The sequence below is a fragment of the Ascaphus truei genome, chromosome 7, assembly GCF_040206685.1.
Source record: "Ascaphus truei isolate aAscTru1 chromosome 7, aAscTru1.hap1, whole genome shotgun sequence".
Classification (NCBI taxonomy): Eukaryota; Metazoa; Chordata; class Amphibia; order Anura; family Ascaphidae; genus Ascaphus; species Ascaphus truei.
Genome location: NC_134489.1, coordinates 115,408,510 through 115,434,762, shown reverse-complemented (window position 1 = coordinate 115,434,762; position 26,253 = coordinate 115,408,510). Strand labels below are relative to the sequence as shown.

The 26,253-nt window shown below is 44.5% G+C and overlaps 1 protein-coding gene and 1 long non-coding RNA gene across 2 annotated transcripts in view; both read left to right on the top strand.

Annotated features, from left to right (window-relative positions):
• DPP10 (dipeptidyl peptidase like 10) overlaps positions 1-26,253 on the top strand; it is a 511,573-nt gene that overhangs the window by 310,319 nt on the left and 175,001 nt on the right. The window lies entirely within an intron of this gene.
• Positions 1,758-4,533, top strand: LOC142498587 (uncharacterized). Its single transcript, XR_012802504.1, has 3 exons — positions 1,758-2,689; positions 2,898-2,983; positions 4,423-4,533. It is a non-coding gene; the product is annotated as an uncharacterized LOC142498587 (long non-coding RNA).

The window sequence follows — 26,253 nt, the reverse complement described above, 5'->3', positions numbered from 1 at the left end:
ATTAGAAACGTCAAAATGACAGCGTGACCCCATTCCCATCACTCCCAGCTCTGGACCTTGCTCACCTTGCCTTGAATCCAGCACAGCCCAACCCGACCCCTGCTCACCTCTCCTTGGATACAGCAGTGTCAAAGCCAGTCACATCAGTCCCAGCCCACCTCGCACCGGATCCAGCGCAGTCAGACGCATATTGTCGCGGGAGACCAGGTTACTTAACACCTTTTTATTACTGGGATCATTGATTGAGCGAAACAAGATGGTAAAATAAATGGTAATTTATTTCTCGTAGAAGACAGACATACAAAGTTGCACAATTCAAGTTAAACACACTTACTGGGAATGGAGCTAATGAATAAATCCGTTTTCGTAAAGAAATTAAGATGACCTTTTCGGAGCACTTTCCAATGACCGGTAGTTACTCGCAAAAGTCCTGGAACTGTTTTCGGCGCAATGCCAGGCGCGACCGCTGCGTTCTTAAAAGCGGGACTTATGAACTTTTCTGACTTGGAAATCTTTGAAGCCGACTCGCGTCTATTCAGTTCTGAGCATCTTTGAATTTCCTGCTGTTAGTTTGGTGCTTGGAATCTGCCCTTCTCATTGGCTGCAAGCTCTCATAAGGCTTCAATTCACTAACCTGAACAGCCTATCAGAGCGTTGGAATTCTCCTGCCAGCCAATCACCAATTTGCTGGGTTGTAAAGCCGGGAGGGCACCATTTCTTAGTCTGCAAAAGGGGCATGCGCCAACCTGGCACCTCTGCCTCTTTTCATACCGAGCCCACCGCTGCCCAGGCTCCACAGAATCTTGGTTCTGGCAAATGGTTGCCAGATAGCCTTGTGTTAGCCCAGGATGTGGGTACTCAGGCAGAACTGCAGTACCCCTCCTGTTCTAACACCTTGGCATCCCTGAGTCTTTCAAGTACCGACTCCGCACAGACACAGAGGCACCAAGCTTGGTTGCCACCTGGGCTGGCCGTAATCCATGACTTAGAAAATCCCTCAATTCATATACAGGTTACCAATATATATACACACATTAAACTATAACCATTTAATAAAATATATTGCATCCTATTTCTGTGTGCTAAAAGTTATGGCTTCCTATTCTGGTGTCAGGGATAGAGTGAGTGTATATTCCCTACAGTAACTGGCCTCATTCTTGGCACACATTAGAAAATAACTTTTAAAACTTTTAGACACTTTAATACCTGCTCAGCTTTATAACCTAGCTGGAGCAGCCCCTGAATGCCTAAACTTGGTTCAGTGTACCTGGGTATGTATGTGGGTATCTCTGCTATATTGGGGAACACCTGCTACACTAGGGATTCCGTGAATAGCTGCAGATATAGTTTAACCCCTTCATACCCATTTACCTTGTCTTGATGATGTTGCAGCAGGGATCCTGGCGGTGAGCCTCAATAATGCTTCCAGTGTCAGGGTTTGGTGGAGTAATGTGCTTGGCTGTATCCAAGAATCTCACTCAATCCCCGGATACAACTTTTGGGGTATCCCATAACTTGGGAACCCCGATACATAGCCACATTCTGTAAAGACTTCCTCTGACAAACCCACCCTGAAACTTACAGCCAAGAAATCTCCCGATCCCAGCACCCCAATAAAGGCAAAAGTCACGTAAATCTTTATTGTCGCAAAATTAGTATACCGTTGCAGTAATACATTTTCGACACGTGGATCCCAGAGCTGACACTCCATGACCCTAACACACGGGTCAGGGTTAACCAAGTGGGCTTGACTTTTATTGATGAGCCTGGTTAACCCCTTCACCGCCACACATGCTGGAACTGTTTAGTGGTTGCGGAGCACCTGTCCCAATGCAGCAATACAGGGACAGAGGAGAAACAAAGTTGGACCTGCTTTCGGAGAGAATGGAGAGGGACATCTCTGGTCTTTATATTCTATTCAAGGTCCACAGCAGCAGGAGAGAGCTATACGCCTGGAGGCACCCTCCCCACCCTCAGCTGCACCTTCCCAACCACCGGAGTCTCCATGCAATAAATTGATGGAACAGGACATCCCAGACGAGAAGGACATTTTGGCTATGAGTCCCCTGGACAGAGGGAGAAACCTGCAGGGAAACATCATCCCAGAGCAGTTATCAATTCCTGCTTTCCACAGCACACCTGTTGCACCACAGAGGCAAAGAGCACAAACGATCGGTGGGAAAGCAGTAAGTGATATCCCACTTTCTGTTATACCAACGGAAACTGCCCAGATATGCAACAAGCTGCCCAGGACAGCCTCATTGACACGCTGTGCTAATTTTCAAGCACCATGTCAGTTTTGACCAGTATTCCCAGTGGTGCAAAGAAGTTAACTATGACGGCTCGAGGGGGATTAGGGCAATTCCCAGCAATTCGAGGAGAGCCATTATAGATGAGCTAAAGAAGCAGCGTAAAATGACCATAGCACAATTAAAGACCATCAAAGACAGCAGCAATGCCATTTTTCATCATCAGAGGGCTCTGGGCAAAGAAGATGACCTTATGAACTAAATAAATAAAGTTTTTATAAAATATTTTTAATCTAGTAAATACAATTTTGCAGAAAATGTTTTTATTTTAGTACTTTATTGTAGTCATGTTTTAAGTCCTTTTCATTCATGTTATTCAGGTTTGGCGGCTGATGACAACGTCGTGTTCATGCAGGAAATACATCCATCGATACTGTCAGGTAATGTACTGTACTTTCATTTATGTAACTACAGTATTTTTTCCTCTAACAAATAATCTCACAATTATTTAACATTTGAACATGTAAAAGAGACAGCAATATGATGTCAGTTGGCGGTTGAAGAAGATTGCATTATTGTGTTATTGTAGTATTTCAAAAATGCAAAAATTGTTTAATCCTTGCTTTCATTCATGTTTTGCGGGTTTAGCGTGTTTGGCATGTTTGGCGGGTTTGGCGGGCTGATGAGCATCAACACTGTGTTCGTGCAGGAAACATAATCAGCGATACTGTCAGGTAATGTTATGACATTCATGCATCTAATTTTTTTTTTTTACAATACCCCGAAATTCAAAGACAGGCATATGTGTTTCAACCAGGTCCTATAGAAACACGTGACAAGAAAAATTATAATACCTGTTCTACTAATTGTACATATATTAAAGTGAAAAAAAGTAATAACCTTCAATCGTGGCAAGTGAGAAACACATATAACACAAGTGATAACCCAGTGAAATATAAAGTGCTATATTCATACACTTAAATAAATAAATAAAACAAATAAAATGGTGAACAATTGTAAAAGTAAAAACCTTAACAAAAGTAAGAGAGTCTGCTGTTGTATCACTCCAGATGGCTCAGCATCTGAGATGGCTAGTAAAGGAAAAAAAGGACAAACAGCGCAAAACTCATAGTGTAATAAATTCAATTATTTTGAAAAAGTGAAGGTGGTGATAAATGCACGTACATCAACATTGGAAAATCAGGCAATACATGAATGATGGCGCATGTTACCAACTGCAGTCAGAGTCAGGCAATAATCCTCCTCCAATCGACAATTCAGCACAAACTCTCACAGTGGTAGATGAAATCTGCAGACACGGGATGTCTTCCAGCTGCTCCACGTTCAATTCAGTAGCTGAATCCCGATGCCTATGGAGTCGACTCATGCTTAGCCACAGGTAGCCCATGGACGCTCCCACTGCACACCTCCGGTAACATATCCTACGCGTTTCATCAATTATCCCCGAAGAAGTAAAGACGAAACGCGTAGGATATGTTTACTTGTCACATTGACATTTTGGACTATCATTGAGCATCTATATTATATTTCTGCCAGCATTTGTGCAGCCTGTTTCTATATCTGACAGTCACTGTCATATGACGTGGGTCTAGTAATGTCTATCGGGTGACTGCACATGCTTTGCTAGTGGGACTTGCCTCGGTCTGCTGCTAGATCGGACATCTGTGTGTTCCGATATACTGGAGGTGTGGAGCGGGAGCATCCCTGGGCTACCTGTGGCTAAGGGGTGAGTGGACTCCATAGGCACCGGGATTCAGCTACTGAATTGAACGTGGAGCAGCTGGAAGACATCCCGTGTCTGCAGATTTCATCTACCACTGTGAGAGTTTGTGCTGAATTGTCGACTGGAGGAGGATTCTTGCCTGACGCTGACTACATGTCATGTACTGTAATTCATGTATTGCCTGATTTTCCAATGTTGATCTACGTGCATTTATCACCACCTTCACTTTTTCAATATAATTGAATTTATTACACCATAGGTTGCGCGGTGTTTGTCCTTTTTTTCTTTTCATATAGAAACACGCATGCACAGAAATTCAATGATACCCATAGAAGCATACGCATACTGTGCCACGCCACATGAGTAGTGTATGCACTACACTACTGTATTTCTTCTCTATTATTAATATACAATATTCTCTCTTTACAGGTGACAATGTCCAAGAAGCAGCCGGCCAGCCCGAAGCCGGTGCCGACCGAACACATTGTACATTTGGAAGAAGAGCGAATACATTTCTATTATTGTATTTTTCATAAAGTCATTTACTGTTATCTAATAAAAAAATATTTCATATTTCAAAATACTTTATAGTCATCTGAAGTTTTTAGGGGAATAAGTTGTGGGTTAAATGTAAATACCATTACATATCAAGTGGATAGTCCCGAAGGGAGAACCGGAGCACAGCAAACCAAATGAACTGGTAGAAGCAGGATTCAAAAAATCAAAAAATAAAGTTTATTAACTTAAAAGCAAGTACATGGATAGTCTTGGCAGGTACTCTGACGCGTTTCACGCACAGGGCGCTTTGTCAAAGACTGTTATCTAATAAAAAAATATTTAATATTTCAAAATACTTTATAGTCATCTGAAGTTTTTAGGGGAATAAGTTGTGGTTTAAATTTAAAACCCATTACATATCATATCATATATACTGTATCATATCATACGAAATGAACGGAAATAAGGGACGGGTTACATTATATTTAAAGACTATTGTAGTGCCGACGAGTATTCTAAAACAAATCTGGGGCAATCACCAACAAGACCCAGGTACATGCTGGGTACATGCTGGGTACATGCTGGGTACATGCTGGGTACATGCTGGGTACATGCTGGGGACATGCTGGGTACATGGTGCAACATTTCAGTGCCATTTCTGCAGACAGACTAATGGCCCATCGGATTAACAGCGGGGGTCCCTGGCAGTCCCATTCAACTGAATGGGGCTGCCAGGGACCCCTGCTGTGTTAATCTGATGGACCATTAGTCTGTCTGCAGAAATGTCACTGAAATATTGCAGCATGTACCCAGCATGTACCTGGGTCTTGTTGGTGATAGCCCCAGATTTTCCAAGGCAAGTTTTAGAATACTCGTCGGTGCACCTGTAAATAGCACACTAGCGCCTACTATCATTTCTACGGGGTATTGCACCCAATGCTAAAACTCAATTTTCCCGGTCGTGACGCATTCGCGGATCCGCGCAGGGGCACATACACCACCCGCAAAGACACATGTGCCAGTAAAAGATGCTATATCTGTATGTGAATGACCACTTTTCTTCTGGACCTGAAAGGAGTGGAGAAGACAATTTGGGAACATTAGACCAGATTATGAGGCAATGTATTGTATCCAACTCTTAGGACGTGTTTGTTCTGATAGACATGTTGTTTCCATATAAAACACTGCGCTTTATTTCATCCACACGTAGCAGATACTGCAAATCATGAATTTCCTTTAGCTTTCAGTTTTAATGTCTGTACATTAGTTGTGCAAACAAAACCCCAAACCAAAGCTGTGCACCTGTCTCACGTTTCTACATTTATAGGTAAATATATACGCACATCAGAGTCCGTTTACATATTGAAATTAGTACAAACATAAGTTACCTGATTAAACCTAAAGTTAACTTATTTTATCCACAACAATTTACACAAAGGAAAAAATTGAAAATATGTTTGTAATGAAGGCTTAATTTGTATTTACCTCTTGCATATAGAGATACAAATGGAGCAGACTTTATTGTTCTTTTATGATGGGACAGATACAGTGGGGTATTTTGTAGGATCCAGCACCAGCACTACTAACTCTGTGACATTCTGCGTTATACAGTAATGGGATATGTTGATATGTTGTGTTTTGTGAGGGAAAGTCTGCCACCTCTGTAACTAGGGTATAAACAAGAAAGACCACACGCTCACCCTTAGGCTGGGGCCATAGAGGGTTGAGCAGAGCCGAGGCGCGCTGACATTGAGGCTCGCCTGCTGAAATCTGCGCGATATCATGCCCATGCAGGCGAGCCAGCGGGCGCGATCGGAGGCGGGGGGAGACTGAGGGAGGCAGGGCAGGGACGTCGCTGGGCCAATCACCCGCGACGCACCGACGTCAACGACATCGGCGCCGTGACGTTGACGCTGCTCCGCGCTGATTGGATGTTTTCAGCCGACAGCGCTCTGAAAAACAGCTTGGCTGTCAGCTGAAAAATCCAGCGCCTCAGCACGCCTGCGCACGCTCGCGTGAGCCCCCTCTCAAGGCATCCTCATTGAGGATGCAGGGGCTCAGCGCGGAGCGACCGCACGGCTCAGCGCGGCCTGTCCTTCTATGGACTCGGCCTTAGCCTTAGATAGTAGTCTGGGTGCACTAGGTTAGTGGCAATAGCATAAAAAGTGGTATCCCCCTAAAGACAGGGAAAGTATAGAAAACCCAATCACATGCACTCTCGGATCTTATTTGTTCAGTTGTGGTTCTGTATCAGTCTTGAGACTCAGAAATGCACTTGAAATGCTGTTGTGACCAGTGTAATGAAAAAGCTATGAGGTAACCCCTAGGATAATGTGCAGTATTAGTGATATGGTTAAAATGTTTTTTGTTTTTTTCGAATGAGATAAAAATAATGGGGCACAAAAATGGTTAAAAACGCCTCGGGCGTATAACAATGGAGGTATAGTCTCCAGTGGAGACCCAGGTCCATGTGAGGTTCTGATCTCTAGACTGATACTGTACCACAACTGAACAAATGAGATCTGAGAGTGCATGATTGGGTTTTCTATACTTTCACTGTCTTTGGGGAAAAACACCTCTTTTTATATATCTGTAACTAGGCAGAAATAGTACACTGTTTTTCACCGAGTTTTCCAGTATTGTTTGCTTGTCCATCTCTAACTTTCTACTCACTGTTAAAAATCAAAAACAAGAGTCTCTCCTTCTGTTGGGTGGAGACCCAGGTCCATGTGAGGTTCTGATCTCTCCTTCTGTTGGGTGGAGACCCAGTTACATGTGAGGTTCTGATCTCTCCTTCTGTTGGGTGGAGACACAGGTCCATGTGAGGTTCTGATCTCTCCTTCTGTTGGGTGAAGACCCAGGTACATGTGAGGTTCTGATATTTCCTTCTGGTGGGTGGAGACCCAGGTCAATGTGAGGTTCTGATCTCTCCTGTTGGGTGGAGACACAAGTCCATGTGAGGTTCTGATCTCTCCTTCTGTTGGATGGAGACCCAGGTCCATGTGAGTTTCTGATCTCTTCTCCTGTTAGGTGGAGACCCAGGTCCATGTGAGTTCTGATCTCTCCTTCAGTTGGGTGGAAACCTAGGTCCATGTGAGGTTCTGATATTTCCTTCTGGTGGGTGGAGACCCAGGTCCATGTGATGTTCTGATCTCTTCTGTTGGGTGGAGACCCAGGTCCATGTGAGGTTCTGATATTTCCTTCTGGTGGGTGGAGACCCAGGTTCATGTGAGGTTCTGATATTTCCTTCTGGTGGGTGGAGACCCAGGTCCATGTGAGGTTCTGATCTCTCCTTCTGTTGGGTGGTGACCCAGGTCCATGTGAGGTTCTGACCTCTCCTTCTGTTGGGTGGAAACCCAGGTCCATGCGAGGGTCTGTTCTCTCCTTCTGTTGGGTGGAGACAAATGTCCATGTGAGGTTCTGTTTCTTCTCACCCTGGACTAAGGAAATGAATACCTGAGAAACAAATTCACTCCAGTAAGAGGTATGTATACTCTATAAAAAAAATTGAATGAGGTAATAATGTGCAAGTTATTCTCCCGCTAATTCAAATCAGAAGATCAGTGATTACCTATTTAATTTGTGAATTTATTCATATTTTTGACAAAAACTGCCAAAACATCCCAGGTCCACACTGGAGGCGTGAGAAACTCTTTAAATGGTCTTTTTGTGAAACATTTGCATACTGTATTCGCAAAAGTGTTTATGGAGGATGACCAGTAAAAAAGTTCTCAATTTCGCTGTGAAAGTGAATAATTTCTGCCAAATTTACATCAATAAGACAATATATAGGAGATGCTAGTCCCAGTTCAGCATCCACTCTTGTTTGCCGGCAGGTGGGCACTTTCACTGGTGTTTTCATTTTGGTTCTAAAAAAAGTTTTGGTTCTAAAAATTCTTATGTGTTTTGGTTCAGGATTTAAAATGTAGGATTAAAAAAAAAACTGTTTAAAAAAAAAAACTGTTTAAAAAAAAAAAAAGTTTGCCTATTTTATAAAGCCCCCCCAAAAATTTAGCACTGAATCTAAATACCTGGTTCCGATCGTTCTCTTCACTGTCACAGTCAGTGAGTAATCATCATCACCAGGAAGTGTACAGTTCTCTCTCACCCTTTGTGCTCCATACACTTAACTCCCGTGCCCTTTATCTTGACGTACTAGATCTGATCACAGGCCCTGTCACAGTGTGGATAACGGATGCTCAGTAATTACATCACTAGCTGCCTGCAAACCCTGACAGAAACTTCAGTATCACTCACTTCCACCTCCAACTCACTCATGCAGAACTCCTATCTGCGCCCTTTTATGGTTTTTACAGTAATGAATTAACAAGCAAATTTGGTAAAAATGACAGTTTTCTGCTCAGTGCATAATTGGTTTCTAAAGTGCGGTGAATTTGTATGAATTTTGATGGTGCAAAATTGTAGCGGCGAAAGTCCAAGTTTCGCCAGTTTCACAGGCTGTGTAAAGGTTTCGTACATGTCTACTCAACGCATCTCTGTAACTTTGTCTGTTAAAGGTAAGTATCTTGCAGGGTGACATTTGGGTTCTGGCAGAATATATAGGCCCATCTGCAGGACGGGGTGTGATAATATGATGTGATTACACCACAGCTGGTGTGCTTGTTATTTTTAAGCATAGAAAGTGTCTATTTCAGTTTTATACATGAGCTATAAGACTAGTACTTATCTTGTTACCCAATACACCTGGAATATAAATTGCCTTCTTTTGTTTTTTTGTTTGTAAAATAAACATTTTCCCTTCCCGTTCCTTCCCTGCACGTAATTCACATTGTACTTTCTGTATGTTGCTTTCGATTAATATGAACTAATTATCACTGAAGTAATTGACTGTTTTTATGAGATAATTAATCTTAGTAAAATAATGATATATGTGGCCGGGGGAAGAGCTGACAGATGATGGAGGATTGCTGTTATGTTTAAGTTGCTATGACTTTTTTTTACAGATGAATTGGAAGCCATGATAAACCTTTGCCTCAGGTTTAAGATTTGGTTGGCAGTACTTATTATGGGCAGCAATATTTCATAGTCCTGTATCTCAGTATCAGTCATAAATTATTATCGGCGGGCTGCTGCCAATCTTGGCAGGTTCCTGATGCTGATTAAGTGCAATATATGTGATGCTCTCCCAGAGATCTGACCTGGTCACTCTCCTGCCAGGTCACTCTCTGCTGTCACTGTCCAATCTCCTTCCCAAACAATCTGGGGCGTCTTCATAATGCAGAAATATTCCAGGATCCGTCAGAACCATTCCCTGGGGAACTGTCATCAGGCAATGCTGGGACTTTAAACTGTGATTCATTCATGAAATAATCTACATTGAAAAGTGTAAATCTTAAAAATTCCCTGGCCTAAGCCCTAGCCTTCTTAGGGGAAATATCTCTAAAAGTTGATTGATTTCCTTAGCGATGTTAAAAATTATATAATTTTTTTTTTAAATTGTGCGTTCAATAGTGAGTTGAACGCCAGTATTAGAGATTTGCGCGGCGGCAGAGAGCACAGATTCCGTGATCCTAATGTCTCAGAGCTGATGGGCATTAAGCTAATGTAGACAAAGAAAAAGGGGTACCCTCGCTCAGCTTGAACTAGGGTGGGGGATGGTGCTCCTCTGGGTCAAGGTAAGTACAATATACTATATACAGAAAAGTAAACCCAGTTGGGTCACTCTTTCCCAAGTGGGTGTATTATGACATAATTAAAAATAATTTTATTACAATCAGAATCATTAAAATATATATGTAGTTTTATTAGATGAATCATTAAAATATATACAGCTAAATCCCATTATAGCGCGACCCGTTATAACGCGAATCTGCTTATAACGCGGTTTTCACCTAGCTCCCGTTTTTTTTTTTTAATTTAACAAAAAAAAAAATATTTTTTTTTTACATTTTTTTGCACACTGCACACTGCCACACTGCACACACTCTCACTGCACGCACTCTCACTGCACGCACTCTCACTGCACGCACTCTCACTGCACGCACTCTCACTGCACGCACTCTCACTGCACACTGCACACACTCTCACTGCACGCACTCTCACTGCACGCACTCTCACTGCACGCACTCTCACTGCACGCACTCTCACTGCACGCACTCTCACTGCACACTGCACACACTCCCAGCACACACTCCCAGCACACACTCTCACTGCACACACTCTCACTTCACGCACTCTCACTGCACGCACTCTCACTGCACGCACTCTCACTGCACGCACTCTCACTGCATGCACTCTCACTGCACACACTCTCACTGCACACTGCACACACTCCCAGCACACTGCTCACAGCACACACTCTCACTGCACACACTCCCAGCACTCACTGCACACACTCTCACTGCACACTCTCACTGCACACTGCACACACTCCCAGCACTCACTGCACACACTCTCACTGCACACACTCCCAGCACTCACTGCACACTCTCACTGCACACACTCACTGCACACACTCACTGCATACACTCTCACTGCACACTCTCACTGCACACTCTCACAGCACACTCTCACTGCACACTCTCACAGCACACTCTCACAGCACACTCTCACAGCACACTCTCACTGCACACTCTCACTGCACACTCTCACATCACACTCTCACAGCACACTCAGCACACTCTCACTGCACACTGTTTTGGGCCTGCCGCTGCGACGCTGGGCTCAGGGAGAGCCCCCCCCCCCTCTCCCTGCCTGTATCTCTGTTGCTGTGGGGGAGGATTGAAGGGAGCTGATCCCTGGCCGAGGAACTCAGAAACAGCTGACATCCCAGCAAAGGCTGCGTGAGCTCTCCTCCCTGTGAGCTCTCCTCCCTGTGAGCTCTCCTCCCCGTGAGCTCTCCTCCCCGTGAGCTCTCCTCCCCGTGAGCTCTCCTCCCCGTGAGCTCTCCTCCCCGTGAGCTCTCCTCCCTGTGAGCTCTCCTCCCCGTGAGCTCTCCTCCCCGTGAGCTCTCCTCCCCGTGAGCTCTCCTCCCCGTGAGCTCTCCTCCCTGAGAGCTCTCCTCCCTGTGAGCTCTCCTCCCTGTGAGCTCTCCTCCCTGTGAGCTCTCCTCCCCCTCGCAGCTTCTCTGCACAGATCAACTGCTGCAGATGCTGTTAAGGGTAAGTGCTGCTGGGAGTGGGGGGGGGGGGTTGTCCGGGGGCCTGCCATTGCGACCCTGGCTCTGGGAGAGTTATCTCAGCTCTCCCCCTTCGGCAGCGCGGAGTCCCAGATCACGGCGGCCATTTTTTTAAATTAGCGCGACCCCAGTAATAACGCGGTCTGATCGGGTGGCCCCCGAGGACCGCGTTATAACGGAGTTCAGCTGTATGTAGTTTTTATTAAATGAATCATTAAAATATATATGTACTAGCACACTCACGTGCACGCGCGGGGAACTCTACTCCCGGGCGCTTCTATGCTTCCCTGTCACGGCTGCAGAAGACTCAGCATATATCTTCCTGGCACGCTGAGCATTAGATAAGGGGTGTTATAGAACACCCCCCGCCGGAGGGGAAGAGATATTAACCTGTTCACCTTGTGGTTAGGTGCTTTTGAGTTAATATTACCACGACTGCTCTATTACACTGTGCTGTCTCCCAGAGCAGCTCAGGCTAAGTGCCTCTCTATTACACTGTGCTCTCTCCCAGAGCAGCTCAGGCTAAGCGCCTCTCTATTACACTGTGCTCTCTCCCAGAGCAGCTCAGGCTAAGTGCCTCTCTATTACACTGTGCTCCCTCCCAGAGCAGCTCAGGCTAAGCGCCTCTCTATTACACTGTGCTCTCTCCCAGAGCAGCTCAGGCTAAGCGCCTCTCTATTACACTGTGCTCTCTCCCAGAGCAGCTCAGGCTAAGCGCCTCTCTATTACACTGTGCTCTCTCCCAGAGCAGCTCAGGCTAAGTGCCTCTCTATTACACTGTGCTCTCTCCCAGAGCAGCTCAGGCTAAGCGCCTCTCTATTACACTGTGCTGTCTCCCAGAGCAGCTCAGGCTAAGCGCCTCTCTATTACACTGTGCTCTCTCCCAGAGCAGCTCAGGCTAAGTGCCATGACTATATATACAACACTTACTGTCTCTCTATGAAGACTTGACTATTAATAGCCCCCAGGCAAGTCAAGCAACCAGTAGGGGTGTATATATCCATCTCACCAGTGTACTCTATTGCAGTATTCATACCATACTCCTATTACCACCTACTATAGGGAATATTTACCTTTATCCTGGATTAACACTTCCTATTCTTTGTATTAACATCACCTATTCCAGCTCAGGATATTTGTAGACCATATCCATTGTCCAGTTTCTGTTATAAGAGTCATATTGTATTGTATTGTATTGTATTGTATGTCTTTATTTATATAGCGCCATTAATGTACATAGCGCTTCACAGTAGTAATACATGTGGTAATCGAATAAATAACAGATAATATAAATAACAGATCATGGAAATAAGTGCTTTAGACAAACATAACATTAAGGAAGAGGAGTCCCTGCCCAGAGGAGCTTACAATCTAATTGGTAGGTAGGGAGAACGTACAGAGACAGTAGGAGGGAGTTCTGGTAAGTGCGTCTGCAGAGGGCCAAGCTTTATGTATCATGTGTTCAGAATGTTCACTTTGCTATTCGTATGCTTCTTTAAGCAAGTGTGTCTTAAGGTGGGTCTTAAAGGTGGATAGAGAGGGTGCTTGTCGGGTACTGAGGGGAAGGGCATTCCAGAGGTGTGGGGCAGTCAGTGAAAAAGGTTTAAGGCGGGAGAGGGCTTTAGATAAAAAGGGGGTAGAAAGAAGACATCCTTGAGCAGAACGCAAGAGTCGGCGTGGGGCATAGCGAGAAATTAGGGCTGAGATGTAAGGAGGGGCAGAAGAGTGTAAAGCTTTAAAAGTGAGGAGGAATGGTGTGTGAAATGCGGGATTTGATCGGAAGCCAGGAGAGGGATTTCAGGAGGGGAGATGCTGAGACAGATCTAGGAAAGAGTAGAGTGATTTTGGCAGCAGCATTTAGGATAGATTGTAGGGGAGACAGGTGAGAGGCAGGAAGGCCAGACAGCAGGAGGTTACAGTAATCAAGACGGGAGAGAATGAGGGCCTGAGTCAGAGTTTTAGCAGTCGAGCAACAGAGGAAAGGGCGTATCTTTGTGATATTGCGGAGGAAAAAGCGACAAGTTTTAGAAATGTTTTGAATGTGAGGGGTGAATGTGAGAGAGGAGTCGAGTGTGACCCCTAGGCAGCGTGCTTGGGCTACTGGGTGGATGATCGTAGATCCAACAGTAATGTGGAAGGAGGTAGTAGGGCCAGGTTTGGGAGGAAGTATGAGGAGCTCTGTTTTAGCCATGTTGAGTTTAAGGCGACGGAGGGCCATCCAGGATGATATAGCAGAGAGACATTCAGAAACTTTGGTCTGTATAGCAGGTGTAAGGTCAGGTGTTGAAAAGTATATTTGTGTGTCGTCAGCATAGAGGTGATATTTAAACCCAAAAGATGTTATTAGGTCACCTAGAGAGAGTGTGTACAGAGAAAAGAGAAGAGATCCCAGGACAGAGCCCTGGGGTACCCCCACAGAGAGATCAATAGAGGAGGAGGTGTTAGCAGAAGAGACACTGAAAGCGATGGGAGAGGTAGGATGAGATCCAGGATAGAGCTTTGTTCCGAATACTAAGAGTATGGAGAATGTGAAGGAGAAGAGGGTGGTCCACGGTGTCAAATGCTGCAGAGAGATCGAGTAATATGAGCAGAGTGTAATGACCTCTGTGTGTAGTGTGTAATGACTTATATGTGGCTATCTTGAATATACTAAATCTACTTATACTTCGGTAGACTACCCATCTCTCCTATCTATTAAAGTCTAGTGGAACAGCACATATTAAACTTCACAGGACCTTTGGGACACATTTAAGGGTATAGTGATACTCACTACCCCTAAGGATCTGATACTGCCGCAGCTGAACCAGCTCACTATAGGGCACTGACCCAGAGTTACCCGGGAGGAACTGCACCAACATCAGGGTGGTTCCCTTCTATCACTGACCTGAGTGGGACTCACACTAGGAAGGTTTTTCTGTGTTATATGCAGGTCTCTTCCCTGCACTGCACATCCTGGTATACAATATAGGCTATGGGTATTCTGTTTTAATATCTCTATTATATCTACAATCAGATACCTTGTATACACAGTATACTCAATATATATTACCTTCCATGGCATATGAATCCACATGTAGGCAATACCTTTGGATTGAATAAGGTCCATGTATATTTTGAGCCCATTTGGCAATCAGGATGATCATGGTGGGAGATCTGTATATCTCTAGTCCCGATATATACTAAAGGGACATTTATTTGTCATTATTGGTCACTGTACCAGAGGTTGTGTAGTATTTATAAAAAACAACAACCCCATTGATTTACAAAATCCTAACATTCATCATTGAATTTGAAGGATTTAGCCAAGCGCCGTTGTCAAAACTACATATATATTTGAATGATTCATCTAATAAAGTTATTTTAATTATGTCATAATGCACTCACTCAGGGGAAAGAGTGACCACAACTGGGGTTACTTTTTTGTATATAGTATATTGGCATTAAACTAATAAAACTAAAATTTTAGTGAAACAAGTTGGTGTGTCTAATTGCAATCTGATAACACCCAGTGTGACGGCAGGGACCCAGAGACCAGCATATTAAAGGTTAAGTCTGGTCTCTGGCCCCTATCCATCTGATGGATGTGCGGGCTCAACCAGTATATTCATCTGCCTGCGGCTCATGTAGCCAGAATGTTATGGGTCAGCCTTAGCAATGCATATGTATAAACCTTTATTTTCTGTGTGTAAATGTAACTGCAAGCATAAAAATGTGTTTTAAAGCATAGTCAAGGTCTCTGGACATGCAGGGCTGAGAAACCCTTTGTTCAGCCCACTGTGGAGAAATGGCTATTGCTGGGACTGCAGGGGGAGGGCTGTGTACTCAGGCCTGGGGAACTGTGACTAAGGGCAGGGCCATTGTTCAGCTCAGATTCTGAGTCATCCATCTCCATGGGAGGTATCCAGCTGAAACTGGACCCTGAGCTTTTAGCATAAGACCTGACTCATGTCTCAGTGGTTAGTTAGTTTGAATCTTCCACAGCCTTGATTGGCCTATGTAGCCTGCTCTGCGATTGGTCCACATAACATCCGTGCTGTGATTGATCCAACATGCAACATCCGTGCTGTGATTGATCCAACATGCAACATCCGTGCTGTAATTGATCCAACATGCAACATCCGTGCTGTGATTGATCCAACATGCAACATCCGTGCTGTGATTGATCCAACATGCAACATCCGTGCTGTAATTGATCCAACATGCAACATCCGTGCTGTGATTGATCCAACATGCAACATCCGTGCTGTGATTGATCCAACATGCAACATCCGTGCTGTGATTGTTCGCCACCCATTCTCCATGATTTCCTCTGCAGACCGGAATGTAGAGAAGTGCGGCCGGTCTCAGTTCGGGAGTATAGCTCTGTTAGGTGACGTTGTGCTGCGTCTGTTGGCTCCGGCCAAAATAAACACCCATTTATTTGATCTCGGTTTCCTTTCTGTTGCTTGATCCCATGAAAGTCCTGGTCTCCCGTGACACCCAGTGCTGTATTAAAAAACCCAGAGGCTATACCTTACCACACTAACTGAAGGTCCACGTTTTCTTTAAAGGTCCTCTGTTGAAGGGACAATGCAACGACATTTATCTGAATAGGCTTGTTTATTCAGCCACAAAAACATGGAATATAAAAAGAGCTTCATTCAGCATAGGTGCAAAGTGACAAAAACAACCCAGCTTAGAACAGTCCAGGAAAATAGTCCATAACAGGGTTTTGCCCTTTTCCCAAAAAGGAAGGTTCAAGTCCAAGAAAACACAAATAACAAGGGTAAGTGTCCCACTGTAACACACCTTCCTGCCGGCTTGTCTCCCTCCAGCGTTTCAGTATCTGTTTCTCTGGTTCAGACAGGAATAAGTGGGAGTTCTGTGTTCTTAAACTCCCTTAACGAGGCAGCTAGGACCTGGTTAATTAACTTAGGCTGGGATTAACCAGGTCACTGCTGGACTCCATACCTATACATAGATCTTCCAGGCATAGTGTTGAGATAGTGAATTCACCCTGTCACAGGTCCCCACAAAAAAAAAACACAAACTAAATCTAGAGTTTCCCCTGGGGTTCCATGCCAGTGGCCTTGCCAGCACCCCCCTCCCTCTCACACACCTCCTCACTCTCACCTCATCCATATATCTCCCACCTCTTCATTTCTCTCTCCCTTTCACTCTTCCCCCTTTCTTACTTTTACTCCCTGTCACATTCTACCCCCTCCTCACTCTCTTACACCCCCACTTCCCTCACTCACCCCATATCTTCTAACTCCCCCACCTGTCTCCCTCACACTCAACCTCCCCCACCACACATATAGACTCAATTCCCCTCAAAAGAGTTTTACCTGGGGGGCGTGGCTTGGAAGCTGAGCAGGCACAGGTCTGCTGAGCTCCATTAGGGAGGAAGCGCTACAATACTATCCGGCTCCATAGACGCCCAGAGAGGACCGGATGCCAGTGGGGGATGAGTGGCGTCCCCCACCATCCGAGGGGTGGGGGAGAGAAAAACAGGTGGCCGGTCGGGAGGCCGTGACGCCGGGTGGGATAGTGTGAAAAAGGCCCTGGGAAATCGTCCGGCACCCTCCCACCCCCCCACACAAACACCTCTCCAGACCGGGCGCTCTGCTGAGTGGAGGGGCAAAGAAGGCACTACGGCTAGAGGCACTGCTGGAGGAACGTGGAGGTGAAGGTCTGAGGGGCTGGCTGGCCCATGCTCATCAGCCCAAGCTCCATGCCTTAAGATGGCTGCCGTCTGCACAAGTGAGGGGTAAGGGAGCCCTGGGAGATGTGGCAGGCGATGGACGGGACAACAACTGTCTAAATGAGGTAGTATGACCACAGGGGAGCACAGCATAACTACATAGCTATACACTAACTGCATCAACTAAATCTGCCCAAAAGCTACATAAAACAAAATCGACTCGCATGGCAGCAGCAGAACTGTAGAGAATGCCCACTACAATAAAAATGCTGCAGCAGCGGAAAGCACACTCCAAATGTTCCGGGGGCCAAAGACAGGGTCCAAGCACACAGGCGCGGGGGGCTCGCGAGCATCATCCCGGCCCTCCGCAAGGCTCACCGGGGCAAGGGAAAGAAGGGATCCCGAAATGACTGAAGGTCAGGTAGACTATGCCACAAAAGAAGACCTGACGAATGTAGCGACAAAAGAAGATGTACAAAAGCTGCCGACAGACCTGACGCTAATGCTTAAAACCGACCTGTCTGAGATTAAAAAGGACATTACTACTTTGGGATACAGGGTGGACTAGCTGGAAAAAGAAGCCGGAACGTTCTCAACAGTTCAGGAGTATGCTCCTGCATATAGAGTACCTGGATAATAGAGGGGGACATTCTAACATAAGAATTAGGGGTACACCCGAAATGGTAGAACCCCAAACCTACAATAGCTATTCTCCCATGAGACTGACAAATCACAGGAACGGACCTGGAAGATGGAAAGGGCATAAAGGGCACACAGAGTGCTTAGACCCAGACCATCAGATCCCCTCAGAGACACTGTCATTAAAATGCAAGACTTTACTGACAAGGAGATTATGCAAAAGGCCAGAGGCATTAACAATATAGAGTTTGAGGGGGCCAAGATCCAGCTGTATGATGATCTCTCCACGTTAACCCTGCAGCACTGGATTAGGGAAATTACCGTGCACCTTCAAAACGCCAACGTGAGATACAAATGGGGATTTCCTACCAAGCGGATTGTTATACAACAAGGGAAAGTTTCCGTCCTCAGACACAGAGAAAACCCCACTAACTTTAATTAATATTCCAGGACCCAAAACAAGTAAAGAATCGCAGGACTCCAAGACGCCAGGAACCACCCAGAGCGGAGAGGACAACATTGGGTTGACGTGGGCAGTAAGAAGAACAGAAATATCAACGATAACAGCGATCAGCAGAACAGGGACAGGAGGAGCCCGCAGGATGAAACAGAGACCACAGAGTGAAGTAACTTGATCGATATAACAGAGATTACTGACTATGTACTGTTATGTCCGATCGTCAGACTGTCAGTTTGGAGGTTTGAACTACGCAACACTGTGGATATATACCGATTTTACTATAACTCACAAACTAGATGCCTTTGCAAGAGGAAAAGACAAATGGTAATAGTACCAGAAAGTGTTCTTCCTTTTTTCCATATCTTGATAGCCAGTTGGAATTAGAGATAGTTAAGAGGATGATTTATTTCTAGATCGGTATATGATGATGTCTATGACAGTGCTGTGACTTTATAACAGACGTATTATATATAATACATGGAGGGTTCACTGTTGCCTTAACATTAAGTTTGAGGGATAAGGTAGGACATTATGTACTTGAAAGGGCGAAGGGAAACGAAGTATCATAACCGCGATGAAAGAAAGAAATAAGAGAGTAGACAGAAGATTGATTTCACTAGAAGGTAGATATATAATGATCAACGGGAAGATAAAGGAGAAGAAGGTTACCTTAGGAAGTGATAGATAGGAGATAGTACCGTGCTCAGCTATATGGTATTCCTTATGAAAGTAGATGTAATAATATATCAAACATATTAAAGCAGCAAGGAAAAAACCGTCTTCTTTAGCATTTACACCGTGTTATCCGTATAAGTAACCCCTTCCTTTGTGGGCGGGACCTGCATCTATGGGTAAGGTCAGTAACAAATATCTGACCACCTAAGAACAGTATAATGTCCCCCTAGGAAGCATGTGGGTACAAAGGAAATAAGCCCCAGTCCGCAAGTGAACCCACACTAAACCCGGTGTTAGATACTTCTAAAGGACATACAAAAGTGAGCAAAAAACATACAAAACGTATAAATACAATATTGGACCAGCAGGCATTAGTTGATGCCTGGAGAGTTTTGAACCCGTAAGGGGGAGAGATTACACGTATTACTCACCCCCACATGATAGCTATTCTCGGGTAGATGATCTTTTTATAGACCAGTTTAATGTGAGTAAAATACAGAAAGTCTATATGGGTAATATTACGTGGTCAGACCACGCACCTGTAACTCTAGAAATTGATTTGGGTGGGTGGTCTATACAGAAAGGTGAGGGGTCATGGAGATTGAATGAGTCCTTACTGAAAAACAGTAATGTGGAATTAGTGATTGAGGAGGCCTTTAAGCGTAGGGAAAATATCACCGGCAATATTGTGGGAAGCTCATAAAAGTGTTATAAGGGGCGTGTTTATTCAGCACGCCTCTCTAAGAGAAAGAGCAATTATAAAATTAAGCAAACGAATCCAAGACCTTGAAACAAAACATAAGAGGGCCACAGATAAGGAAATATTAGCAGAGCTAATAACAGCGAAAGGAAAATTTTACTTCTTAACAACTCAAAAAATAGAAACGTCACTGACTTGGCTTAAACCTAAATATTATGAGAAAGGGAATAAGATGAATAGACTGTTAGCGAATCAGTTAAAGCAGAAGCAGAGCCAGTATACTGTAATATAAGCAAAATTCGGAAGCAGGATGGGGTAGTGTCACAGGACCCAAAAGTTATTAAAGAAGAGTTTAGACTATTCTATGAGAAATTATACAATATAGAAGCCATGCAAAATAGGAAAAAGGAACATACTGTAAAGAGGAAAATATAGATTTATTTCTGAAGGATATTCAAACTAAAACAATTACACCCGAGGCGAGAGATAAACTTGATAATAATAATAGCATGTTTTTGTATAGTGCAGCTAGTTTTATGTAGCGTTACAGAGACATTTTGCAGGCACAGGTCCCTGCCCCGTGGACCTTACAATCTATGTTTTTGGTGCCTGAGGCACAGGGAGATAAAGTGACTTGCCCAAGGTCACAAGGATCTGACACCAGCAATTGAACCAGGCTCCCCTGCTTCAAACTCTCAGTGCCAGTCAGTGTCTTTCACTCACTGAGCCACTCCCTCTCCCTGATGCGGTTATAACGCGGGATGAGATCTACACAATGGGATAAGTCCAGGCCCTGATAGACTACCACATATATACTATAAAACCTTTGCTAACTCTCTGAGTCTCAGAGAGGAAGTGACACATTATAGTTCAGTTGTTGTGCACCTCTCCTAGGGAGAGGAGGTGTGTGCTACTCATCCCGGCTGAGAGTGAGCCAGGCCAGTCAGTCCCTCCTGGGCTGACTGAGCCAAGAGAGATCAGAGGCCTCGAGACTACCAGAGAATCCAGCACCATCCAGAGGCCTGGCATCCTCTGTGACCTTTCTGCCTCCGCTGTATAACATCTGCAGTGACTGCAACAATGAAGCATCCCTTTCTCTATACCTCTGCCTGAGTCTTCAGTCTATTGGGCAGGGGTGTGAAAGAAGTCTCTTTGGTGGGGTCTGTCTCTGTGAATATTGGTGCCTACTGAAGCTGGAGGCGCTGACAGCATGAGCGAAATATGAATTCACCAAAAGCCTGTCCTGTTCCCCACACCATCGCGGACCACTCAGCTCTCGTGGACCCTCACAGGTATGACCGCACCACAACAGCAGTTACCAGTAGAACATCTTCCAGGGGGAGGGGGGGAACTGTTACATTTGTAATAACATACTACGAATATTCTAGAAAATATATATATACGGTAATATAAAGGTGATATTATACACCTTACACACTTAATGAATGCTACCCAGGAACGTCCAATAAGTGCTGGAGAGGGTGTGAGGAGGTGGGAACAATGCTTCATATCTGGTGGGAGTGTAAAATTATAGAGCGATTTTGGGATATGATATTACAGCAGATTTTTAATATTACCAAGCTTGGAATCCCAAAAGACCCGAGTATTACACTGCTAAGCAGAGAAGGGGTCAAGGGGCACAGAATTAGGAAATCTCTATTAATACCCCTGCTAAATGCAGCAAGATGTGGCCTCGCTGCCAGCTGGAAAATGTTGGAGGCCCCCACTATGGGGCAATGGGAGCCGAGAGTGTGGGAGGTCATGGAAATGCAACAACTATCAAATATAACCTCTGGCACGAGGTCACAATGTGAACGCCTTTGGGTGCCATGGTCAGAGATTACTGCTAATAACACAAAGTGAGAGGGTCGGAAAGTGGACACACTTACCATAGTGAGAATAATAAGGATTTCCCGGACTACTATTTATGAGATTGACTTGTTTCTAATATTTATCTTATTTTTATTTTTTGTCACAATTTTCTATTGTTTATCTGGCAGTTTTTGGATTGTTTGTTTTGCTTTTTGTTTTTTATTATTAATGCTGTCAGGTAATGTGTTACTGTATTATTTATTTTAAAAATATTTTACCAGGAACTAATACATTGAGAGTTACCTCTCATTTTCAAGTATTTCTTGGGCATAGGAGTTAAAATGACAAATAATACATGGTTACAAATACACAGTTACATAAGTGAGCAGGGTATACATTATATACAATACATTGCATGCATACTTAAAGATAATATATATTATAGGCGTATGTAACAGTTACAAACCAGATTAAAATATGAGACAGCTTTGGTTTTGAAAGAACTTAAACTGGTGGTGGATGAGAGAGTTTCTGGTAGGTTGTTCCAGTTTTGGGCTGCACGGTAAGAGGAGGAGCGACCGGATACTTTGTTGAGCCTTGGGACCATGAACAGTCTTTTGGAGTCAGATCTCAGATGATAAGTGCTGCATGTGGTAGGGGTGAGGAGCTTGCCCAGAAAGTATTTGAAGGCAAGACAGGAAAGGTGAACTTTGCGCCTAGACTCAAGTGCTAACCAATCTAGTTCTTTGAGCATTTGGCAGTGATGTGTAGTTGCATTGGAGAACAAAACGGCATATTGGATTGTAGAGGGTGGGAAGTTTGCTAAGGCGGGTTTGGGGTGCCGAGCCTTATACTATGTCTAAATAGTCGATAATTGGCATTAGCATCTGCTGTGCGATACGCTTTCTGACCAGGAGACTTAGGGAGGCTTTGTTCCTGTAAAGTACCCCTAGTTTGGCATAGGTCTTGGTTGTCAGGGTATTAATGTGCATCCCGAATGTTAAATGGGAGTCAAACCATATGCCCAGGTATTTAAAAACTAGTATTTAAAACTAGCATATGAAAAAGGAGTTAGGGTGGTGTTAGCTTTGGTTCTGATCTGGAGCTCAGTCATTGGAAGCTTTAAAAAGTTAGCCTTGGTCCCAAATACCATTGTTTTAGTCTTTTCAGTGTTTAAAAACAGTTTGTTTTGGGAAATCCAGTTTTGGAGTCTCAAAAAGTCAGACTGAAGTATGTATTCAAGGTTGGAGAGGCTATGGCTGTGTGCATATAGGTTGTGTCAACTGCATACATGTGTATTGAAGCTTCCTTACAAGCTGTGTGAAGATCATTGATGAACACTGAGAAGAGTTGGGGCCCCAGAACAGAGCCTTGCGGGACACCACAGGTGATATCCAAGGGGTTGGACACATGTTGGGATCTACCTGATAGGTAGGACTGAAACCAGTTTAAAGCATGCTTCCCTATTCCAGAGCTCTGGAGTTTCTTAAGCAGGATAGCATGATCAACAGTATCAAAAGCCTTTGCAAAATCTAGGAATACTGCACCAGTGAGTTGTCCCCGTTCCATTCCACACTGGATTTCATTGCAAACTTATAGCAGGGTAGTAACGGTAGAGTGTTTGGGGCGAAAGCCAGATTGGAATTAGCTAGGGAAATTTGTCTTGGTATAGTAATCGCTTAATTCGGAGTGAACACATTTTTCCATGACTTTGGATAGTATTGGGAGAAGAGAGATTGGCCTGTAGTTTGAGACAGTGTTTTTGTCCCCACTTTTGAAGATTGGGACAACTCTGGCAGTTTTCCAGGTTATTGGGATATGGCCTGCAGACAGGATAGAGTTGACTATCGAAGCAATTCGTTTGGCAATGGCTGTAGCACCAAGTCTTAGTAACTAAGATTGCAATAAGTCAGATCCACATTGACTGCTTTGTTTTAATTTGAGGAGTGCTTGTGTAATCTCCTCTTCGGATACTGGGCCAAATTGAAAATTGTGGGCAGTGTTGGGAGGGGGTGGGGCTGTAGGGGTACTCCCAGGATGAGATTCAGGTTTGTGGTTTGGGTTGCGTTTCACTAATAAGTTAGTAGCACACCCCGCAAAGTAATCATTGAATGCATTTGCAATGTCAGTGGGGTTTGTCAGAGAAATATCCCCCTTAGTGATATTACTTGGCTGTTGATGGTTAGAAGTCTGGAATATGTTCCAGAAGTTAGCTGGGTTTGATGTATTCTGGAGGAAATTGTCAGAGTAATATTGTGCTTTTGCATGTCTTGTTTGCCTTGTGCACATGTTCCGCAGGCATCTGTAGTGATTGAGATCCTTGGTAGTGCCAGATACTTTGTAGCTTTTCCACAAGGCATCCCTGAACTGGTAGAGAGCTATAAGGTCAGTTGTAACCCATGGAAGGTGGGCCCCTCGTACCCTTATTCTGCGTATTGGAGCATGGTTATCACAGAGTTTTAAGAACTCAGATTGGAAATAGTCGAGCGCAGAATCAGGGTCGGGAATTAAATAAAGTCTGTGCCAAGGGCAGTTGGTAAGGTCAGCCAGAAACTGTTGAGGGTTAAAGTTTCTAATGTTCTAGTGAGGAGAACTTTAGGGCTTGAATGGGGCGGTTTAATTTTCCTTACACAGTACACTATTGCATGGTCACTGAAAATGTCAGGAAGGATGCCAGAGGATTGGATTCTGCTGGGATTTGAGGAGAGAATCCAGTCTTGCAAGGAATGGTTATGCAATTTCAGATTTGTCCGTGTTGGTTGGGAAATAAGTTGTGATAGGTTAAACGAGTTGATTTGTATCTGGATTTTGTGGTTTTTAGTGTCGGCCAATTGAAGTTGAAATCTCCAAGAACTAGCAGCTCACTCTCCTCATTCAAAGAGGAAATGGAGCCAAGAAACTGGGTGACCTCAGTCAGGGATTGTAGAGGGGCTTTAGGGGGGTGGTAGATGCCAGCAAGCAGATGGGCTTAGAAAAGGGGAGGCAGATTTTGCCAACTAGGAATTCAAAAGAGGGTGGGCTTGGGGGGCAATTTATCAGTGTAAATTGTAAGGTGTCTCCAATATAAAATAACACCCCTCCTCCTCTGACCCCTCCTCCTTGAACTATCTCTCCTAGAAATGGAGTATCCCTGAATGGCAATATTTGTACAGGGAGTTTTAGGGGATAGCCATGTTTCTCTGAGAACGATGGCTTTGGGTTTATGCATAAGGCACCATGCCCTTAGTTCATACAGTTTGGGCAGCAGGCTCCGGATATTTATATGGGCGACAGATAGCCCTTTTTGGAATTTAAAGGTGGAATTTTCAGGTGCATGGGACAGATTTGAAATTGGAGGACCTGGGTTAGGTTCAATATCACCTGCTAAAGAGAGTAATAGTATGAGTAGAAATTTGAGTAGATGTTTGCAAGTTGTAAATGTGTGGTGTTTGCCATTAGAGTGAACGATGGTTGGTGTGCTGGATTTTAGAGTTCTCCACCAACAATCAGTAGATAGTGTAAGGCTTTTGAGTAATCCAGGGTGTATGGTGATGTTGGGTGTGGCCAGGAGGGAGGAGTTTGTAGTGGATAGAGTGAGTAACATTTCCATGAGGCCACAAGAAAGAACAAAGTTGAGATACATAGCAGGTTCATTATGCCAGATGTAGGTAATGCTGCATGGAGCTGTTGTGAGCCAAGTGTGTGCAGACTAAACAGCAGGGGTGTGCCTTTTCCTTGTCAAATGTTTTGCTGCTTTGCAATGCTTGGGATGGCAGTTGGCTGTGTGGGTAAAGGTTGGGTGGGGGGGGTAGTTGTATGCAGTCAGAGTTGAGAGAGGTTGCAGTGAAGTAAATTGGAAAGGGGTGGGGGATCAAATTGTGCAGGCTAACAAGCATGGGATCATAGTGTGGTCAGAGTAGCTCACCGTTTGTTGTCATGTGTAGAAGAGTTGGCAGTATGTCAAGTCCCCGGTCAACCTCTAGTCAAACTATAGTCTAACTATATATTCTCACTTAAAGGCTCACCTTAAATGCCTCTCTAAAATGCCAATGCAGGTCTGTATACCCGGCACTCTATGACTCATTGAGTATGTTAATATACAATAAGTCTGAGTATTACTGACTGTAGACAGCACAGTGAAAAAGTGTAAAAACTCTGATACGTCTTTTTTGTTTCTTTTGTGTTCTGTTTTTTTTAAAGTTGTGTTGTACTGTTTTGTATATGTTAAATGTTATAAAAATGTTGATTTATAAATAACGAATTTACAAAAAAAAGAGTTTTATCTGGGGGGGATGGGCGGAAGCCTTGGGGGGATGGGCGGAAGCCTTGGGGGGATGGGCGGAAGCCTTGGGGGGATGGGCGGAAGCCTGGGGGGGATGGACAGAGGCCTGATTTAACCTTGGTCATATCGCGTTGGCCACGTGTTGTGGTATGGGCCGTAGTTGAAGTTCACAGTGTGTCACCTTCTCAATGTATAAATGCAGGGCGAAGAGGAATTGGCCGTGGAGTGGGATTCCTGGCCCCGCTCCGAACCCCAAACCTGCTTTCCCGGCCCAGAAGCAAGCAGAGAGGCTGCAGAAGCCCAAGCAGCTCAGTGCCAAACACGGAAGTTGGGCTCAACTTCCAGCGCCATCCAGGCCCCCAACACTGTGGGGTTTAGCGGCACGCTAGTTACG